Raw genomic sequence first — 20,130 nt, 5'->3', positions numbered from 1 at the left:
TACCACAGTCTTTAAAGGAAAATCTGAGACTCGTGAGTGCTCCAACATAGATTGATTTAGATAGAATAAAAGCTGATTTTATCAAGAGAAACAGAAGCCTCAACAGTAGTTTACTTAGGATTTCTGTAAAACTTAAGAAAACCAAATGTGGTTTCCCATATTTCTCAGAACAACTTATTTGTGCTGTTTTTCTCAGCATGGTCTCTTATTTGACCACATCTGAAGTAATTCTGAAAGACTGATTTGTATGTTACTGTTTACTGTGTTCTCCAGCAACACAGAAAAAAAAATTATCTGTATTTTTGAGATGCTTTTGAATTTACCTTATCCAGAAATCAATCTGTGATAAATGTGATGAACTAGCTATTTTAAATCCTTATTTAAAAAAAAAAAATGTAGGCAGTACAGAAAGCAATTCAGTACAAGTAACTGCATATGGAAGAAATAACATCACATCTAATTCCTGAAAATAAATGGGATCTTGAAAATGGCATAGTAGTTTATTTGATTGCTTTGAGAGTTAGTCTCCCTAAAAAGCTGATTTTAAATGAGTTTTGTATGTGGAAGTGATGCTTGTTAACTGTCTTGCAAAGTGATTTCTTCTCTTCTCTGGAAAATGCATTATGAGATCTAGCAAAGAAAGAGGTAATGATTTTTTTTTAATGTAGGTGCTGTCCTCTAGGAACTGGACAGAGATCACTGTCCCTTAGGAACTAGGTCTCAGAATTTTCAGTGTAACCTGTAAACCAGCTATTTAGTGGTAATTGTTGTCAGTCACAGTCTGCAGGAGATAGGTTTTTACTGGAGATTTGATAGGCAAAACCATGCTTACCTGCATCAGATTTTTTTTTAAGTTCAGATATTCACAATTTAATTTTTGAAGAAAATTTTACTGGTTTTTTCCAAGCTCGAATCTTCTAGCAAAGCAAAATAGGTTATGTTTTTGATTCATATGGTAGTTCTGGTCCTATATTAAAACATAAGCATGTAGATTTGAGTGCCTATGTGAGGTGCTAATATGCTAAACCCAAGGATGTGGGTTTGATCTCCGTTCACTCAAGAGCTGTACTCGATGATCATTGTGGGTCCCTTCCAACTCAGAATATTCAGTGAAATACTTACTACTTGTTTAAAAAAATAGAAGTTCAGAATTTTGCAATCTTTGCATCATCATCCCTCTTCCTCTACTAAAATAGAATTTTGCTCCTAAAATTCCTTCTTCTTATAAAAACAACAAAAACAACAACAACAACAAACTACAAAAAAATGAACAAGACAAACTTCTGAACTCTAGAACTTCTAAACTGAAATTTTGCCTCAGGCCAAATTTTTCTCTACTGGTTAAGTGGACTAAATGAATGACAGCATTATTATTTATTTTATTGTTAGAAATAAGGCTGAAGTGTTGAACTGAATTACTGAGTGAATGAATGGAAAAAATATTTAAAGTTTTCTCTTAGGACAGAAATTTTACATTTGCCTTTTGAGCAGTAGTAGTATGAGGAATGTGGAATGTAGGCAAGGCAATTTTTAAATCTTTCATCTTCACTGTAGAAGTATTAGACTCATCATTATCGATAATCCTTTTAACTAAAGCACATAGTTATTTAATGAACAGGTACTGCAGTTCTAGGTGTCTTTTCCCTCTCTAAAATTCATTATTGCCCTTTCACCGGAATTTGTGTTTGCATCCCTTTCTTCTTTCACTTCTGTCACTTGGAAAAGGAAACTGGAAATGAGCGTGGAAAGGATCCCCAGCTGATGCTGTTGAAAATCCATAACAGTTTAAACTATGCTTTTTGGCTCTGCAGAAAAGTTGGTCATGGTCATTTTGTATGGTCGTTTTGCCAGCCCCTGAGTGGCAACAGTCGGCTCTGGCATTGGGAGGGTAACAAATAGTCGAGAAAGGAAGGAGAGGGCAAGAGCAGCCTTAATTGCTGCAGCTGTTTACTAAGGGAGCATATGTTGAGGCCCTTGAGCCTCCACAGAACATCTTTCACAGGTCAATGCTTGAATCACATGTATAATACTCTCTAAAATTTGATCTGAGCACCTGTTTATTGTGTTTTCTAGCAGAAGTTGTTCTGTTGTGCAAATCACAGTTATATACATTCCATTATAAAGGATTATGGAATAGTCCTGTTAGTCACAGTAAAGTAACAGTTTTCCCCTGGATTTTACGTGTTCAACTTGTAGAATAATGAGTAACTGGCCCTTTCTCTGTCTCTTGAAAATTTGCTGAATGCTGTACTTTTTGGACAATATTAGAAATGGAGATCTGAAGAAGTATTAATGTTACTGCAATCTTATAATTATATCTTTTAATTTGCAATTCAGAAATATTTTTTAGTTAAAGGTATTTTAAATGTGTTGACTTTATTAGGCCTGAAAAGCTATATATTGGACTGATGGATGTATTTGATAGGACAGTGTTTTGGAGTTATTACAATATGAACTTGAATACCCTGTCCAATACTTTAAAAGATCCCAGAAGATAGGAGCATGTGATTTAATTACTTCTTTTCATTTTGCGAATTGACCTCTGTTCCCAGCCTTGAGACAAGAAAGACAAAGTACCGTGAGCAACTGGCAGTTGATATTATGAAGGTATCTCCCACATCTTTCTCATGTCCCATTGTAACAACCAGTCCGCTGTATGGAGTGTGGGACTTCCCCAGTAAAACTCTGTCCTTCAGCTGGCTAATTTATCTGCTGCCTACTTCTTTAGATGCCCTGTAAAAATCCTCTCTCAGATTCTGCCACAGAAACCTCTCTTTTCTGGATTAGGTCTGTCTGTGCAGAAGCACCTGGGCAACACAGGGATATGGGCCTCAGTAGATTAATGTTGGTTTTTGAGAGTGGCCAGTTTACTCATCTAAGAGTAAGACAGAACTATCATATTCATATAGGCTGTTACTGGATGTGTTTAGTTATTTCACATATTGATTGTGTATTTGTGCAATTATATTTGTGAAAGTTGACTGATCCATCCCAATTTATTTCTGAAAAAGATTTTTAATGTTTTCTTCATGAACTAATAAAGATTTCTTCATTTTCTAAGAAAGTAGCTAGAGGAAAATCCTAAGACATTCTTTAATATTTGGGATTTGATTCTATTTGGGCAGTGAAGGCTGATGATAGTTTGCGTTAAGATGGAGGGATTTATTCTTTCTAGCAATGAAGGCCTTGATTTTGGTAACCCATAAGGTTATGCTGTAGTCATATGCGAATAGATACTGTCTTTTCTAGAAACCCATATCTGACAGAGGCATTAGCTATTGAGGCAAGTGATGTTCACAGTATTGTTAGTCTGTAGTAAACCCACCTTTTCTGCATCTTTTCATTGCCTTGGCAACTGACAACATTTACAGGCAAAATACAGAATTGTACATGAAATTACAGTGTAGGTGACTTCTTTATTAAATATTTTGGATTTATTTCTAGTGTCAGTCATTTAAATTATACTAAATAATATTAGATAAAATGTCCAAATTAATGTGTAAGGTGACAAACACTGTTAGTGTCTTCAAGCTGTTGCAATAGGCTCAACTCACTGTTAATAAAAAACTCAGGTACCCTATAACGTTTTCAAGGAGATTTATTTTAATGGCTAGGTGCTTAGGTATATTATTGCTCATATGTGCTGTTCATTTCCCTTAATCCAATAACAGTTGCTAGTTATTTGCACTATACTCGTGAGTTTCTACTTTCTTTCTAAGCTTAAAATTGAGATTATAATAGGACTGTAGGATTAAGGAACTATTTCTCTGTGTATTCAAGCTGTCTAATAATATACGAATGAAAAATATGTTGTTTTAATTATTTGGTTTTTGCCATGTACTATATAGTACTTTTTAAATATGACTTTTGTATTGGCTAATATATGAAAAGAATTAAGCCAACAAAAAATGGGTTTGATCTCATTTGACCTTCTGACGTTTCAGTCAGTTAAAAAGGGTTGTAAGATGTTTAATTACCAAATGGTATGATCATTATTTCATCTCATCATTTGATATATAACGTCAAGTGAATGCCTCCCTGGAGTGCACTGTGTTTCACAGATCAATAGATTTCTAAGAGCTTGAAGGAGAGCTTTATACATTCACAGAAAAGAAGGAAAGTATATCCTCCTTGTAAAATGGCTTATGTAGCTATTCTGTGAGCTTACTGAGTTATTTTTTATTTACCTCTCAGGAATACAAAATCCTGTAACATAAAGGCATTAATTAAAATACTTTAAACCTCTTTATTAAAAAATAAAAAATACTTCTACTTTTCTCTATGTAATAAAATAGCTTTGAAAGTCTGTCCTGACAGGTTCATTCACATTTATTAAAATAATTATACTTATTACAACGATATTTTTGCTTTGACACAGCAACACATAGTATGACAAAAAGACCATCTAAATGCAATACACATGATCGCTTAAACTATTCACATTTTGGTTTCTCTGCATGTTTAAATAGGTAGTTAGTTTTAACGATTCGGGTTGTTGTTTAATGTTTGTGGTTTGGTTTTTTTCCATCATTTGTCAAGGATATTCATCGCACACATCAAGAGAAAATGATAAAGCTGGTCCCTAATTGAACTCATTTAATACCTATGAATTTATTTTAAAATATGATAATTTATAATTAATTGCCATAAAGAATAATTACACATATATGCTTCACGTTTACTTGGGTTTTTGCGGCGTATTGTAGGGCTCTTATCCATCTAGAGGAGCAATTTTATAACACAAGCTATTTGGGCATGCCTGTCTGATCTCCTTCTGTTGATAGAAGGGTTTTCCAAAAGACTGAAAGAGGCTTCTAGGAAAGATCAAGCAGTGGTGTTTGTTGCTGGTTTTTTTCTGTAAGTTTTACATGCTTCATTTGCTCTTTTGACTTACCAGCTTTCTGCTTAGAAAGTAAGAAAACAAAACTATGTTTCTCCTTTAACTTTTATTAATGAGGGTAAGCTTTTTAGCTTAAATTTATGCCTTGCTGTTTGTCCTTGCATCAGTCAGGCACTGAGGAAACTGTAGTTCAGCTAAGCAAATCTTCCCTGCTGTGGGCCAGAAGCAACATTTACTTGAAAATTTTACTCCCTTATTCATCTGTCACTTATAAGCCATCATCTACTCAAAGATTAATTTGAACTGTGAACAATATCTAAGCTTCCTTAATCCCTTGCTCTTGTCCTTTTTCTTGAGCTGCTGTACTGTGACGGAAAGGCCATAATTCTGAAGCTTCTTATTCCTCAGGCCTACCTAAAGTAACTCCCGTTGGGAGCCGATTGATGTTTTAGCAAGGAAATTCTTACCTGCTTCTGAGAACAACCTGGAAAAATTGTCAGGAGGCATTCACACTCTTGGATGTTCACGCAGTGGAATTCTTGTAAATGTAAAATCTAATTTGTCTGGGCTCTTTGCACCAGCGTTGTTCAAGGTCAGATGAAGTTGTGAGAAATACAGGAAACGTTTCTGAGATTTCGTTCCTTTCTCTGTACTCACAATATTTTTCACCAAATTAGCAAATCAAATAATACCAAATGCATTAATAATTAAGGTAAATTGTGATATATACTTAGTATCTTTTAGGACTTTATATATCAATAGTCATCTCTTTTAAGACATTCTTAAAGCAGTGTTCATTTGTTGGCATTTGCATTTATTTGCCCATATATTTACTGCTTAGCAGTAAATAGCTTAATGTGATATGTACTTGAAGTGCGAAGCCCAAACCTATTTAATTTTGGAATAATTTCTGTCATCATTTGTTAGGTGCTGTAGATGTTGGGGTAAAGGGTTGGTTAGTGACAAAGTACAGCAACGCTCTTGAATATGGTGTTCAATTTAAGAGGATGTGATGGTCTGTGAATTCACCCAGAGGAGGGCAACAAAGCTGGTGAAAGGGCTGGAGAGAATGTCCTATGAGGAGTAGCCGAAGACTTTGGGCTTCTCTAGTTTGGAGAAAAGGAGGCTGAGGAGTGACCTCATTGCTCTGTACAGCTTCCTGAGGAGGCAAAGGGGATAGGAAGGGGCTGATCTCTTCTGCCTCGGATCCAATGATAGGAAACTTGGGAATGCTTCAAAGATCATTTGGGGGGGATCTAACTGGACATTAGGAAGCATTTCTTTATGGAGAGGATGGTCAGACACTGGAACAGGCTTCCTAAAGAGGTGGTGGATGCACCAAGCCTGTCAGTGTTTACAGTGCCCTTAATAACATTTTAGCTTTTGGGCAGCCCTGAATTGGTCGGGCAACTGGACTAGATGATTGTTGTAGGTCTCCTTCCAACTAAATATAGTCTATGCTATGCTATCCCTATAGAATCATCCACTTGATGCTATGCTGTTCTAGAACCTGTGGTAGCAGTCACAAATTGCTTATTTCATAGTACTTTTATGAAGAGATTGAATGAGTATGAGTAGGGAAAGTGAGCTCGTCTTTTCAGACAGTGTCCTGAGAGGTTCTGCAGTGAAACACAGATGCTGACAAGGTTCCTAAAACACAAGTATCTTTGTTCTGTCATCCCATAGATACAGGAAAGCAAAAACAGGAGGAAAAAGGCCAGTGCACTTATGCTCTTGAGTCCATCCTGTCCCTTTCTAGATACTGGAACTCAAAAGGTCTCCTAGACTTTTCATAGGGGCAAAAATGGTGTGATTTGGAATATTTCATTTGGTCATGTTATGAACTAAAAGAAACAGTAAGGAATGCATTGAAAAGGTCTACTTTTGAAGGACATAGTATGCGGAAACGTCTGCCAAATGATGCTATTTTGAGCTGAAAAATAGAGTTAAGGAAACTAGATATATTTATTTACACAAATTGCATATCATACTCAATAATCTGGAGTATTACACATTAATATCTATTTTTGTAGCCATTTGAAGCATCAAGTAATGGACGTTTGCAATATGTAATTTGCATAATTAGAGGTCAAGGACAAGGAAGGCCTCTGATTAAAAAGAATTCAGAATGCCATTCCTTCCCATTTCAAGGGGAAAGAACCTTGGGAGCCCTAAAATTCCCTTAGAAATAAAGCTCAGGACAGGACAGAATTAAATCATTATATTTTGTATCCAGAACATAAAAACTCACATAAAAAGTGAGTTAACGGAGCCAACTTTATACAGAGAAGGTAGTTGTACACTTTCAAAACCTCATGACGTAAGAAGTCTTGGTTGTTCTCCCCTACAGAACAATCATTTACATTTATTGACAGCTGTAGTTAGTGTGTTCTACAATTAGAGATGTAGGAAAGCTTACAGTAAGTAAACTTTGCAATTAAGTCTGATAAATTTTTGCTTCTTTGCAAGAAAGGATAACATACTCTGGACCCATTGGTCCTCTCCAAATAGTATCCGTATTCATTAGCTTGTTCATCCCTTTTCTCTTTGGTTAAAAACTGTTTTCAGAAAATCCATAGCCTTAGATCTGTGACTTTCCCTGTAATTTTTACTTCATCGCACCTGGAAAATATTGTCTAAAGTGCACATGGTGTACAGGCATGGTGAACTTCATGTTTTGAATTTCTCACTCCTTTTTGTGCAAGTATTTGTATACTGTTATCTTCGAGGAAATGAGCCAAAGCTCAGCTGGAGTTGAAGCTGGCCAGAAATGTGGGGGACAATAAAGGTTTTTAAATACATTAATGGCAATAGGCAATATAGAAATATCATTGACCTGTTCCAGGATGAGGATGGTCATCTCACAAATGGGGACAGAGACAGGCAGAGGTATTTTAGCACTTTCTTTGCCTCTCTCTTCAACACGTATGACAGACCAAGAGTGTCCTGAGCTGGAAGATCATGACTGCGAGAATGATCAACTCTCAGTCAACTCTGAAACTGTGTGGGATCTACTGTTCAAGCTGGATCCCTACAAATCTATGGGCCGTGACGGGATTCATCCCAGAATCCTTGAAGAACTGGCTGATGTCATTGCAAAACCTCTCTTGATTATTTTTGAGCAGTCTTGGGAATCCAGCTGACTGGAAGCTGGTGAATGTTGTCCTGATTTTCAAGAAGAGCAAGAAGGAGGACCCTGGAAACTACAGGCCTGTCAGTCTCACTTCAGTGCCTGGTAAAGTTATGGAGAAGATTGTTCTGGGAGGTATTGAAAAGCACCTGAAGGACAATGCAGTTATTGGTCACAGCTAGTACAGCTTCATGAGAGGAAAGTCTTGGTTATCTGTTGACTCACTCGAAGGCGGGGAGGCCCTGCAGAGAGACCTCAACAAATTAGAGGACTGGGCAATCACCAACCATATGAAGTTCAACAAGCGAAAGTGCCAGATTCTACACGTGGGATGGGGCAACCCTTGGAGATATGTATAGACTAGGGAATGAGATGCTGGAAAGCAGTGCCACAGAAAGGGACCTGGGGGTCCTGCTCGATGGCAGGTTGAACATGAGTCAGCAGTGCCCTGGCAGCCAGGAGGGCCAACTGTGTCCTGGCTAGCATCAGGCAAAGCATCGCTAGCCAGTCGAGGGAGGTGATTGTCCCGCTCTGCTCTGCACTGGTGAGGCCTCACCTTGAATATTGTGTGCAGTTTTGGGCACCACAATGTAGGAAAAATATTAAGCTCTTAGAGAGCATCCAAAGGAGGCCAACCAAGATGGTAAAAGGCCTTAAGGGGAAGCCGTATGAAGAATGGCTGAGGTCACTTGGGCTGTTCAACCTGGAGAAGAGGAGGTCGAGGGGAGACCTCATCACGGTCTACATTTCTTCTTGAGGGGAAGAGGAGCGGCAGGCACTGATCTCTTCTCTGTGGTGCCCAGTGACACAACCTGATGGAATGGCCTGAAGTCATGTCAGGGGAGGTTTAGGTTGGATATTAGAAAAAGGTTCTTCACCCAGAGGGTGGTTGGGCATTGGAACAGGTTCCCCAAGGAAGTGATCACAGCACCAAGCCTGAAGGAGTTCAAGAAGCATTTGGGCAAGACTGTTGGGCACATGGTGTGACTCTTGGGGATTGTCCTGTGCAGGGCCAGTGATCCTTGTGAGTCCCTTCCAACTCAGCATATTCTGTGATTCTGTAGTGTTCTTCCTTTCAAAAACCAAACCAACTAACAATAAGCAACATCCCCCCTGAAAAAAAAAACAAAAAACAAAAACCCCCAAACAATGAACCCAGAAAAGCCCCCAAAACCTAAAGTAAAAAACCTAAAACAATCCCCAAACCAAACCCCAGAAAACCAAAAGCCATGCTCTGGAAATTATGATCATGGAAATATGACTGTGCAATCTTGTCTGCTCTAAATTGTTTTATACTTAGGAGAACAGTCATAGTTTGTGTAACCTGCTAGAGGTAGCTTTAATCTCACTGTTTTGGAAAGCAGGAAGTGTGTAGTAAGTATAAAACAATCCTATCTAGGGCCCTGTAAGCTCATGGGTGACAGTGAGTGTGCTTACCTGCTGAAATGCATGCTACTATGTTTTATGGGTGTCTCTACAACTGAATTAACTCACTATTTGATATACTTTCATGTCCTGAAAATGTATCCTAATTTTGCAGAAAGCCCTAAGCAGTATCTCTGAAACTTGGCATCCTCATTCTTTTCATACCAGAGATATTATTTCAGAGCTACTTTGTTTCTTCTTTTCATGTTTATTGTGATTACCTGAGTAGCTGTAGAGCACTTTTTAAGAAAAATGTTGTCTGCCTTGTATTGTCAGTGGCAGGGTCTACAGGTAGTGGTATACTGTGTATCTTAACCCATAGAAGGGGACTGTGGTGCTATGAGTCAGCTTTGAACTTCTTGTGTACAGAAACCCCCAAAGAGTGATAGCCTTTATTATTACACTGCTTATCCAACTGCAACAGAAAGCAGAAGGGACTGTCATATTATCAAAATCTTCTTGCCATTACTGCTGATTTTTGATTCTTGTGTATGGGATGTTGAACTCATCCACTAGGAAATGCAGATTTATTGAAGCTTTATGGAATTGTTCATCAACAATTAGATAAAAATATTCATAATAATTTTCTCTCTCTTTCCCCCACCTTCCCTTTCTCCCTTCCTCAACCTCTTTATTCAATAAAGTGGAACAAACAAACAAAGCAAGCTCAAAATTCTGGCAATTAAAATAAACTGTACCTGATGGATAAGCTACAGAAATTCTGAGATTATGGATTTTGTGATCCATGTAACAAGAATTGCCATCTGGAATTCCTAGTTATTTGAATCTGATACATAATCTTCTGAAGTTCCAAATCTGAGGCTGCACACCAATTCTCAGTTCCTGTTCCATAGCTTTGAAAGTGTGCATGTGGGAGGTTGCAGAATATTTTTCTTTTAAGATGTAGTGCTTAATCAGTTCTTGTAATTAGTATTTTAGAACCTGATTTATTAAAATAGCATTGTGAGGTACAGTGTCTCTTTCAGGTAAGAGTTTTGAGTGTCAATCTGTTGCAACCATTTGATATAAAAAGTTCATTTAATATTTTGGAGCATGTATTTCTGTCCCAAAGTGTCAATAATTTTTATTTGGAAACACATAAAATGGAGAAGATATTGTAAATAGTCAGATCTTGGAGACACCTTCCTGTAAATGAAACATTTTTTAATAAGAGTTGGGTAACTATGTGAATATATATATAAAGTAACTAAAATAATAATGTCAAATACTAAAATTGCTTTTCCAAAATTTATTAACTTTTTATTGGATTTTAGTATATGATAGTTATGTTAGGGTCTAGTTTCTCTATTTATCTTTAAATTATCTTGTTTCACTATAAAAGCAACATTGTTTCCTGCTTTTCTACTGTGCCTAACACTCAATATTGGATTTATTCCAAGAGCACTCAGGGGTGTCATTCAATGGCAGTCACTTTCTCCTTTATAGTCATCTGGGATTCCTGCCGAGTCTAAATCTGTGGGACAGGAGGTACAGAGAGAGTTAAGTAATTGCATATTTATTCTGGTTCTCAGGCAGGTTTTGCAGCCTGCGCTGAGTTCAGCAGAGCTATGTCTAGATGGCTCATAGCACTTGGACTGGCTAGTTTCATATTAGCTCCAGTAAGTATGTGGAAAATGTAGTTGCAGTAGCGGCTACAGTGTACCTAAACCTCAGTCTAGGTCTTTTAAAGGGATATGAAAAACTGAGCTTGAGTTTAATGCGGCTTTCCTCCGACTTGGAGAAAGTCTCTCTTCTATCTAACTTTCTGCCTTAGTAGAAGTGTAGCAGAAATGCCTGCAGAACAGATGCAGCTAGTCTGATGTTTGATATTTTATACCTTATTGTACTGAGGTTGATTTTTTTTAAATTGATACAGAATCACAGAATCATAGAACTGTTTGTGACAGAAGAGACCTTAAAGATCATTCAGTTCCAACACCCCTGCCATGGGCAGGGACACCTTCCACTAGACCAGGATGCTCAAAGCCCCATCCAACCTGAACTTGAACACTTTCAGGGATGGGAAAATATTTACATTTTATTGCCATTCAAATCTTACAATATTTTTTCTACTGTTAATCACCCAGATTAATGACAGCTTTCTAGGATGAAATGAGTATTCAGTATTTGATTTGATGTGATAATGTGTTATGTTGTTTTTGATTAAGAAGTAGGTAAAATAGTGTTGTAAGAAGCTATTAACATATAGAATGACAACTCCAGTGGTGGTATCTGGCCTAAGTCATAATTATTGACAAATAAAAGTTAAAAAAAGTATTTTATGTAGCTAGACAGTGATGCTGAGTAATTAGATGTGGTCTCTCAACCATCTTGATCTTTCGATGTTGGTTCTGATCCCAAGGAAGAGGGAAAAAGTAGCAGTGAGGGGACCATGTACGTGGGAATGAATAATTCTGAAGTATAAAAGGAATCATATGGTGTGTAGCAGAGAAAGGTGAATAACTATTAGCTCTCTAATAGAAAAGATGTTGTTCAAGACAGGGACACAGCAAAGAGAGGTTCAGGAACCACAAAGGACAGAATGGAACTTGTTAATGGTGTCACAATGGAAGGAAGAAAGACACAAGGCTGGAAGAGGTCTGGTGAATAAGTGTGTAATACTTGTCTTCTGTCATTTGTGAACTAATTCAGGAAGCCATATTCTAAAGTTCTGTGAAGACCATGAGTAAAATCTATGCTGAACTTTGTGTCCTGTGACATTTTTAGTGATGTTGATGATTAGACTATTTTATTCCATTTTATTGGAAATATATATAAAAATATATATACTAATTAAAGTGTAAGTGTTCTAGAGCAGCAGGCAATGATGCCTCAAATTATTAATATTCTTCTGTGGGTTTAGTACATATTATTCATATTAATTCATATTAATAACATCTATAATAATAAACAGTTACAGTAAATACAAGGCAGCTGTAATGCCATCGAGAAGCTTCTTAGGAGGTCATAAAGCATGAAAGCAAAGCTTTCCTTCTTTGTGTAGTTGCTAGGACATGAAGGTGAAAATATAGTCACATAGTTCAGCATTTGTGTTTTACTTGTTTTATTTTGAACATATATACCTATGTCTTGAACTCCTGTATGCCTGTATTACAGATATTGTGTATTTATCTCTGTCTTTCTGTTTCAGCAAACTTCTTTCTCCCCCCCCCCTCTTATTTCCATTGGTTCTGCCTCTGAAAACCTTCATTATAAGTCCTCAAGATGGTAGCAGGAAAAATGGAAGTGCGGTGCTGTCATGTAGTGATACGTGAAATGCATGCACAGGTGCGGGTCACATTACAGTGGTAGCTGTGATTAGGATATGTTTAATTAAATTTTACAGCTTCTAATTGATGTCTGATTTGTCAGTGAGATGCAATATTGTTACATTAAGTGGACAGTTTGATGAATGTGATGTCATTCCAAATTTTATCTGTAAATGAGCATTTAAACAAAAAAATTAAACTGTTGAAATTCAGTGTTCAGAGATTTCTTTAGCTGTTTCTTTTTTTTCACCTTATTTTTCTGATTTCCAGTTGAAAAATCTTTTGTGAAAACTGTGTTTACTTACTTGAACATGTGTAGCAACTGTGAAATTTAATTCACGGTTTCACCATTCCTCATGTTACTAATGTATTTCCTATCTTTATAATGATGTTTTACTGCTTCTCATACAGTTTAATTCTACTACATATTTAAGTTCAGTTGCTTTAGACTTAAAAAGTTACTTAAATTAGCAAAGCTGTGCATCTCTTTTGTGATGCCACTGAGGATTGTGCAAATTCTTGTATCTGTAACTTTTATATTAGGAGAAACCCATTCATTAAGAAAATAAGGTGGATATGAATTTCATGTCTAGTGCAGAAGAGTAAGAGAGAAAGTTAGGTGACGTAACTAGTCCAGTGTGAATGAATGAGTTCCTCAGCGGTCTTCTTACCAATAAGTGCACCAAATGGAGACAGCTTCTGCTACTTATTTACCAGAGGCACTGACTTAAAGGGAAAAACAATTCCATACTTGTGAATGTGTTGAATGCATTATTAAGTCAAGAGACCAACCGTATGTGCAACAAGATTAACCAAATGCATGAATGAGTGCTGGTCACCCTTATAAGCCTGATGCTTTAGGGTACATCTGACAGTAATGCTGTATAGATATTTCAGAGGGGCATCTCCTCCATGGCAGTTTCTTCTGTGACCTAATCTTGATTTCATACTAAATAATACAAAGAATGAAACAAAATGAAGATATATATTATCTAAGTTGTCCTGTAACAAGACCACGCCATTCTTTACAAGCAGCTTTTCTTCTGGTGAATCAATAAGAGGTGAGATAAGTGCACTGAGTATTCAAAGCATGACTGAACTACTAAAAGGGGAGTTACTGCACCTAAACTGATGACAACATGGTCATAACAATTGGAAGTATTGTGCTATATTAATCCTTGATAAAACTGTATCTGAAGTATTGCAGTTAAATTAATTTGGTCTGTCATGTTCTGTTACCTAACCAATACCATACTATAGTTTGAATTCAAAGAAGCAAGCTCTTTAAGTTAAGACCTATCTGAGATTTTCTAACAGAATTAATCAAAAATTGCTAACAACAGGTAATTACAGTGTATTAAATATTACATTTCTTTTTTTTTTTTTTTTTTTTTTTTGTTTTTTTTTTTTTTTTTTTTTCTTTAGCATGCTAGTTTAAATATTATAATTGATTAATCTTATTTTTAATAATTGGTGCAGAACTGGCCGCATTTTTATCTGCTCTCCTTTTTTTGTGTTATGGCAGTTTGAGAATTCTTACTGCTAGACCTGGACACTGTATTCCTGTGTTCTTCCTGGCTTGGCCTTTCCTGCAGAAAGTGCCCTGCTGTGGAATTGTCTATTTCCTAGGCTAACATAGCCTAGATTTGCTATTTTTATCATACTTTTGTAAGGAAGCAGAACTTCTGTAAGTTGATGCAATCATACTATCTGTCAGTCCCCCACAATAAATCTTGAACCTGTTGACCAACTTCAGAAAAATTTGATTGAGAAGTAGAGGCCTCAAAGATGCTTATATCCATGAAAACAGATGGACTATATAACAGGAAAATGCAACATAGTGCATCTGCTGAGGAAGAAGCATTAAGAATGCCCAGTGATGTTATTCAGAAGTTCTACTGCTTACAGAACTACCTGAGTTTGTTCTTATTTTGCTTCCGCCCATACTAATGTATTTCTTTATTCATTCCATGTCCAATTGCCATTGTCCAATCCAAGTAGAACTACTAGCCACATGTTATTTAAGTGTTTTCTTTGAAAATGCTTCATTTAATTAATCCTGTGCAATTGGGTTGGAATCCCTGCTCCTTCGAATACAGTTTAGTTTGTGTTTTAGAAAGAATGACAGCTGTCTTTTTTTTATTCTAACATTAAATCATGAAAAGGTGAGAGGTTTTTTTCACTTAGGAGAAAGAAAAATTAGTAGGAAGATAATTGTGGACTATTTCTTTTCTGAATTTTGAGTTTCATTGGCCACAGGACTAAAATATTTATGAAAATAGGTTACTTCATGACACTTCACTGGAGAACATACATGCAAAAGAGAATATGCATGAACTTTTAAGAAAGTTTTGCGTTTATTTACGTCTAACTACCGTAATGGTAGATGTGTATGACAGTCTTGAAAAGGAAGAATTTGTATTGAATGGTAATTTGTTCATATTTTTTCATTTTATGGAGCTTGGTGAAAAGTTATTTGTGGCAGAAATCCATTTTGAAATGGCATTCTGCTTCCCTAAAAAGTTCCTCCAGTTCCAAAACCGTGCATATTTTGGACATAACCCTTACAATTTCAGCAACAAAGGGAGCACAGGACAGAGACAACAGTCTCTGCACTAAATAATACTAAATACAAGTCTTTAAAAAACCCAGTTCATTTTCAAACTAGTCTATCCAATGCAGTGATGAAACGTAGGTCCTGGGGAAACAAATAATGTGGCACACAATAACAAAGAATGGAGGAAAGGTCATGCAGAGGAGGTTGAAATAATGCCATATGAAGAGCTTTACTTCAGGCATGTTCCGTTTTTTAAATGCTTTGCTTTTGCAATCTCAGCATTCTTCTAATGTAGAAGATTAATCAAAATTTTCCTTTTTAAAAAGTAATTATAGTAGCAATTCCTTCATACAGATTTACTGACCTCGTATTTATCACAATGTTGTGAAATTTAGGTCTGCTCCTCAGACTTCACTGCTCCATCTAGCTAGTTGCAGCATTATGCTGTTGTTCAATGTGGCACATGAGGAACTAGAAGAAAATGAGATAAACATTGCAGGTAGGCCTAATAATTACTTGTTATGAATTATTTAATATATTTAAAATATAATATATGTATGCATTACATTTCATTCAAAAAGACCCCTAAGCACTTTAAGCTATGTTTAAAAGAAAATTGCTTTTTTCCACTTGCTTAAATGCACCCTCTACTGGGGTAAAACACAACAGCTGTGAAGTGCAATGTGATCTGTAAGCACAAGTGTTCAGGAATTCTGTTTTATGGCTCATCTGAAATACTGCAAGCAGCCAAAATCCAAGTGCGCTTCTCTGAAAGCAAAACTGGGAATTGATTTAATGTTGATTGACAGTGGAAAATATCACCTGTATCATCTTGAACCGGTGCTGGTGTTCATGTGTTAAAACCTGATTCTACTTGTATGTTCACAGGCTGAAGAGATACAATTTCTGGTAGTTTGATTTTTCTGTAGGAATTTCCATATTTTTCAGCCTGATTTATTTCTGTTAAATGAAGTTGAAAATAGCATCATGGAACTGTTTCATGTTGTGTTTGTGTTGTTCCTGTGTTGAGCTGAAAACACTTGTTTACTTTTCAGAGAAACTGCATTTGTTGTGGTTGTTTCTGCTTTTCAAAAACAAACAAACAATGACAACTTAAACTTACCTGGAGCTTCTCCTTGCATCTGAGAGTTGTATTAATTTCCTAAGAATCTTGACTCAGGTGGCAATGAGTAACTAAGTATGGAGACCCAGCATCAGAGGCTTCTTCAGAGACAGAATGTACTTTTGTGTGTTCTTTCCAATTAAGTATTATTAGAACCCCCACGGAAATCCTGCAAGTAGCATAAGGGAGTTGAAAAAGAAAGTGTTTTCCCTCTTCCTGTTGAAGAGTCCAAATAGAAGAAAGTTGGCAGTAGCTATCCATTCAACAGAGAGACAGGTTTTGCAGACCTTAAATAAGTTCAGTGGGCAAAACAGTCTTAGGATAAGAGTGGAAGGAATGTTCCACTCCAAAATGAGTGACTTAGCAATTAAGCCATTTTTGTTTGGTTTTTGTTTCAGACCTTTTTCTTTATTTCAATCTTTTTTCTTCTATCAGGTTTCTAGTAATAAATACCATTCCAGAAACCAGTGCATCCCACTAAAGACCATGTGTCACTTAATCATAATACTTTATCTGAAAGACCAGTGAAATAAAGAGACTTTACAAGCAAATAGAATTTTTACTATATTCTCTAACCATAAGGGGATTACTTGACCTCCTGTGTCTTTTGCACACATCAAACTCTATACTTAAGCTGTCTTGAAGCTTGAGTTCATCCTCCGGGGATTTTCCTTTTGTCTGTCAGTCTACAGATAGAAAAATATGTCCAGTTATATTTAGCCATATGTTGACCATCTCGGCCTTTTGATTGTGACTATTATCAAATACAAAAATATTTTCATTTACACTGACTCTGATAGTGACAGCTTTTTGGTATTTTCTAGTTAACAGTCTGTGCAACTTTCTACTTGGCTTGTTAATAAGAATTCATTTAGGTATTCTTTGACCTCAGTAGAGTCATTACTAAATTATTACTTGTTTTCCTCTCCATAGAACTTCAGAGCTCCTTATGAAAGACTGTTTCATGGAGACTGATGCTTTGAGCGTCATTGTTCAGTGAGACATTTCCATGTCTCATAGACCCTGATATACATTGCTTTGTAACCTGTAACTGGAGATCTGCATGGGCTTATGCATGCTGCTCCCACTTAGGGCCTTGTTTCAGCTGTCCCTACACAAAAGAACCTTTAGTTGTTCCTTACTTTTGACTTCAGTGACAACTGCTGAGTAAACGCCTAGTTTCTAGCTATGTCAGTGAATGATGGGAGCCATTATCACCTTACAATGTAACTCTCTTTATAAGACCACCTGTGGCTCGCAGGTGATGGAATATGGTGCTGCAGCTATCAGTGAACCTAATTTTAAACCACCACATATGGCTAATTTTTCTTTTCTGACAGTATATCTTATTTCATCTGACATTTTGTTTGTGTTGGAAAGTTAACGTGAGTAACAATATTTCTATTTGAGAAAGCCTTGCACAGTAACTAAAGTTGTTTGTTCTTGAAGTGTGCCTTGACAAGTATGGGAAAATCTTTTTGTTCCCAGTCTCTTCATGAATTAAGGAGATGATATAACCATGTGCACAGAACCTGGTGAAAACTGTGCTTTCTAAAATTTTCAAAACCTTAGAAAATGTCTAATCATTTGCTTGAGAAGTTCTACATTATATATTTTGACCCAATTAATTTTGATCCATCCGAGTCCAATGATTCTGTATTGCAGCAATTTAATTAGTAGTTTTGGAATCTTTCAGATTTTGTGGTTTATTCAAATAGATGGGTGCTACATGGTTAGACAAGTACTAGCCTCTGGGTTAGCCATCTACAAGTCTACCATTTGATTCCCACCCAATACATTTACCTAAAGGTCTCAGCTCTAATAAATTTTAAAAATTACTTATCTATTTTTTACAATTTTGAAATTTTCTATCTTATTAATTGGGAATGTGAGATATTAGAATCCCTATCAAATATTTGGTGTTCATTCTGCTGTTTTGACTTCTGTATAGAACACTGAATTTCTGCAGTAGAGAAATAAAATACAGATAAGAAATGTAATTTTGTCTTTTCACCCAGAGAGTAGTGCAGCCTCTCCCTTAGTTCACAATTGTAGAAATACTTGTGCAGATGTTTATGTAGATACTCTCCTCCACTGACGTTCAGAGTATTCATCTGCAGCCTAGTATATCTGTCTTAAGTGAGCACCTGTTTTTGGCAGCACAGGAAAAGCAGAACACAAAAAACAAGCAAATTCCTCTTTTGATAGGTGTTGAAGAGGTTACTGGGAAGGGATATGAAAATGACCACAGTTTTTCCTCCCTTTTTCAGATTTCTCAAATATCTTGCTGATCAACCAGCAAATGCCCCACCAGATTATGATTTCCTGTAGTTAGTGCTTAATCCAGTTAGTTTATGATTTTATCTGATTTATAGTCTTGTTTCTGTACAGCACTGTGAGTATCCTGACAGTGTTTTGTAAGGTCATATTGTTAATACTCATGATCCAGCTCAAAACCAACATAATAAAACTATGTAGTAAATGTTGATGTGGGTTTTATGTGTTGCGTGATGATGGGAAATAGTTACCGATTTTGGGGGGGACCAAGTCTAAACCGTAACCATAGAAAAGAGAAGTTTTTATCACACTCAAGGATGATAATTACCAACAAGAACCAAACAGATTTAGAATCGCCCCCTATTATCGGTATTAAATACCTTGGTACAGATTGCACTGAGTTCCAGGTATCACTTGTGCTGGTAAAATTCCAGTCAAATTAGTTTTCTATCCAGCCTGTCAAGGCTGAAATGTCAGGAGGGGAGACAGGCTGGTTATTGCTGGCACTAAGGAAAACATCTAACAATTGAAGAATAAGTAACAATAGCAGTGATAAAAGCTCTCTCACTTTTTAGTCTGTTCCTCAAAAACTTCCTTGTTGGGTTGCAAACATAAAAAATGAGCTTTCCTGTGCTAAGTGTACAATTCAGTACTTATGCATTTGCCAGTGGCCTGCCTTCCAACCTGCTAAATGCAATTTGGTTTAGTTCGAACAATTTCTAAAATGTTACCTATAAGTAGTACATATTCGATTTAGGAGCATAACATTATTTCTCGCTATTATTTTCTTACTGCAGTAGTTTTCTTATATTTCATGTTTTCAGTCTTGTATCCTGCCCTCTGAAGGTTCTCAAGGGCGGAGGAGTTTGCTTTGTTACCCTTTAACAAAAGCAGATATGTTCACCAGCTATAATGCTGACCCATAAATGGAGTTCTGAATATATGAAACATACTTTTAAAAATCTCTGCTTGTTCCAGACTCAAAACACTCTTGAACATAACTCATATAGGTGGTTTGCATACATATACCATGAATTTTTGAGTCCTACATAAAGAAATCTAAATGTTTTACATGGCTGTACATGCCCATATGCTTAAAAATAATAACATAATAGTAACAGTTTTCTTATGGAATTGTAGGCAGTTAAATTTTGTATGGAGTTTTAATCTTGGAGAATTCAGTTGTTGTTCCTATTCTATAAATTCTGAAACTTGATAAGCAATATCTAGCATCTGGGTTCATTTTAGAAGTTACAATTCCTGCATTTTTTTATCAACTTTCACCCATGCATCAATGAATTCACTGTAAGGGTTTAATTTTGTATAAAGATGTATTTTAAAAACCTCCACTACTGTAAAGTAGTTTGAGATTTGGCAGCTGTGAGTTGTGCATTAAAGTGGGATTTCAGACTTAATAGATTACTTGTATTTCTAGATTCCAAGCAGTTGTTAAATGGTTGTCTTGAACTCTGGAAAACAGAAGAGATAAGTGGAAATATGCGTGTTTAG

General features: G+C 36.3%; 1 protein-coding gene and 1 long non-coding RNA gene across 6 annotated transcripts in view; one reads left to right on the top strand and one right to left on the bottom strand.

The window, feature by feature from the left end:
- Positions 1 to 20,130, top strand: part of FOXP2 (forkhead box P2) — a 407,653-nt gene that overhangs the window by 128,292 nt on the left and 259,231 nt on the right. The window contains exon 4 of one of the 5 annotated variants that reach the window (XM_032688020.1): positions 15,617 to 15,720. The exons of the other annotated variants lie outside the window; for them this stretch is intronic. The gene's annotated coding sequence lies outside the window, so the exon portion shown is untranslated. The remainder of the gene's footprint in view (positions 1 to 15,616; positions 15,721 to 20,130) is intronic. 5 annotated transcript variants of the gene reach the window in all.
- On the bottom strand, positions 16,896 to 17,366 carry LOC116786894. The gene is made up of 2 exons (XR_004357106.1): positions 17,260 to 17,366; positions 16,896 to 17,030 (listed from the first exon to the last, which is right to left on the bottom strand). It is a non-coding gene; the product is annotated as an uncharacterized LOC116786894 (long non-coding RNA).

This window comes from Chiroxiphia lanceolata, chromosome 5 (genome assembly GCF_009829145.1).
Source record: "Chiroxiphia lanceolata isolate bChiLan1 chromosome 5, bChiLan1.pri, whole genome shotgun sequence".
Lineage (NCBI taxonomy): Eukaryota > Metazoa > Chordata > Aves > Passeriformes > Pipridae > Chiroxiphia > Chiroxiphia lanceolata.
This window is presented reverse-complemented; position numbering and strand designations above follow the sequence as displayed.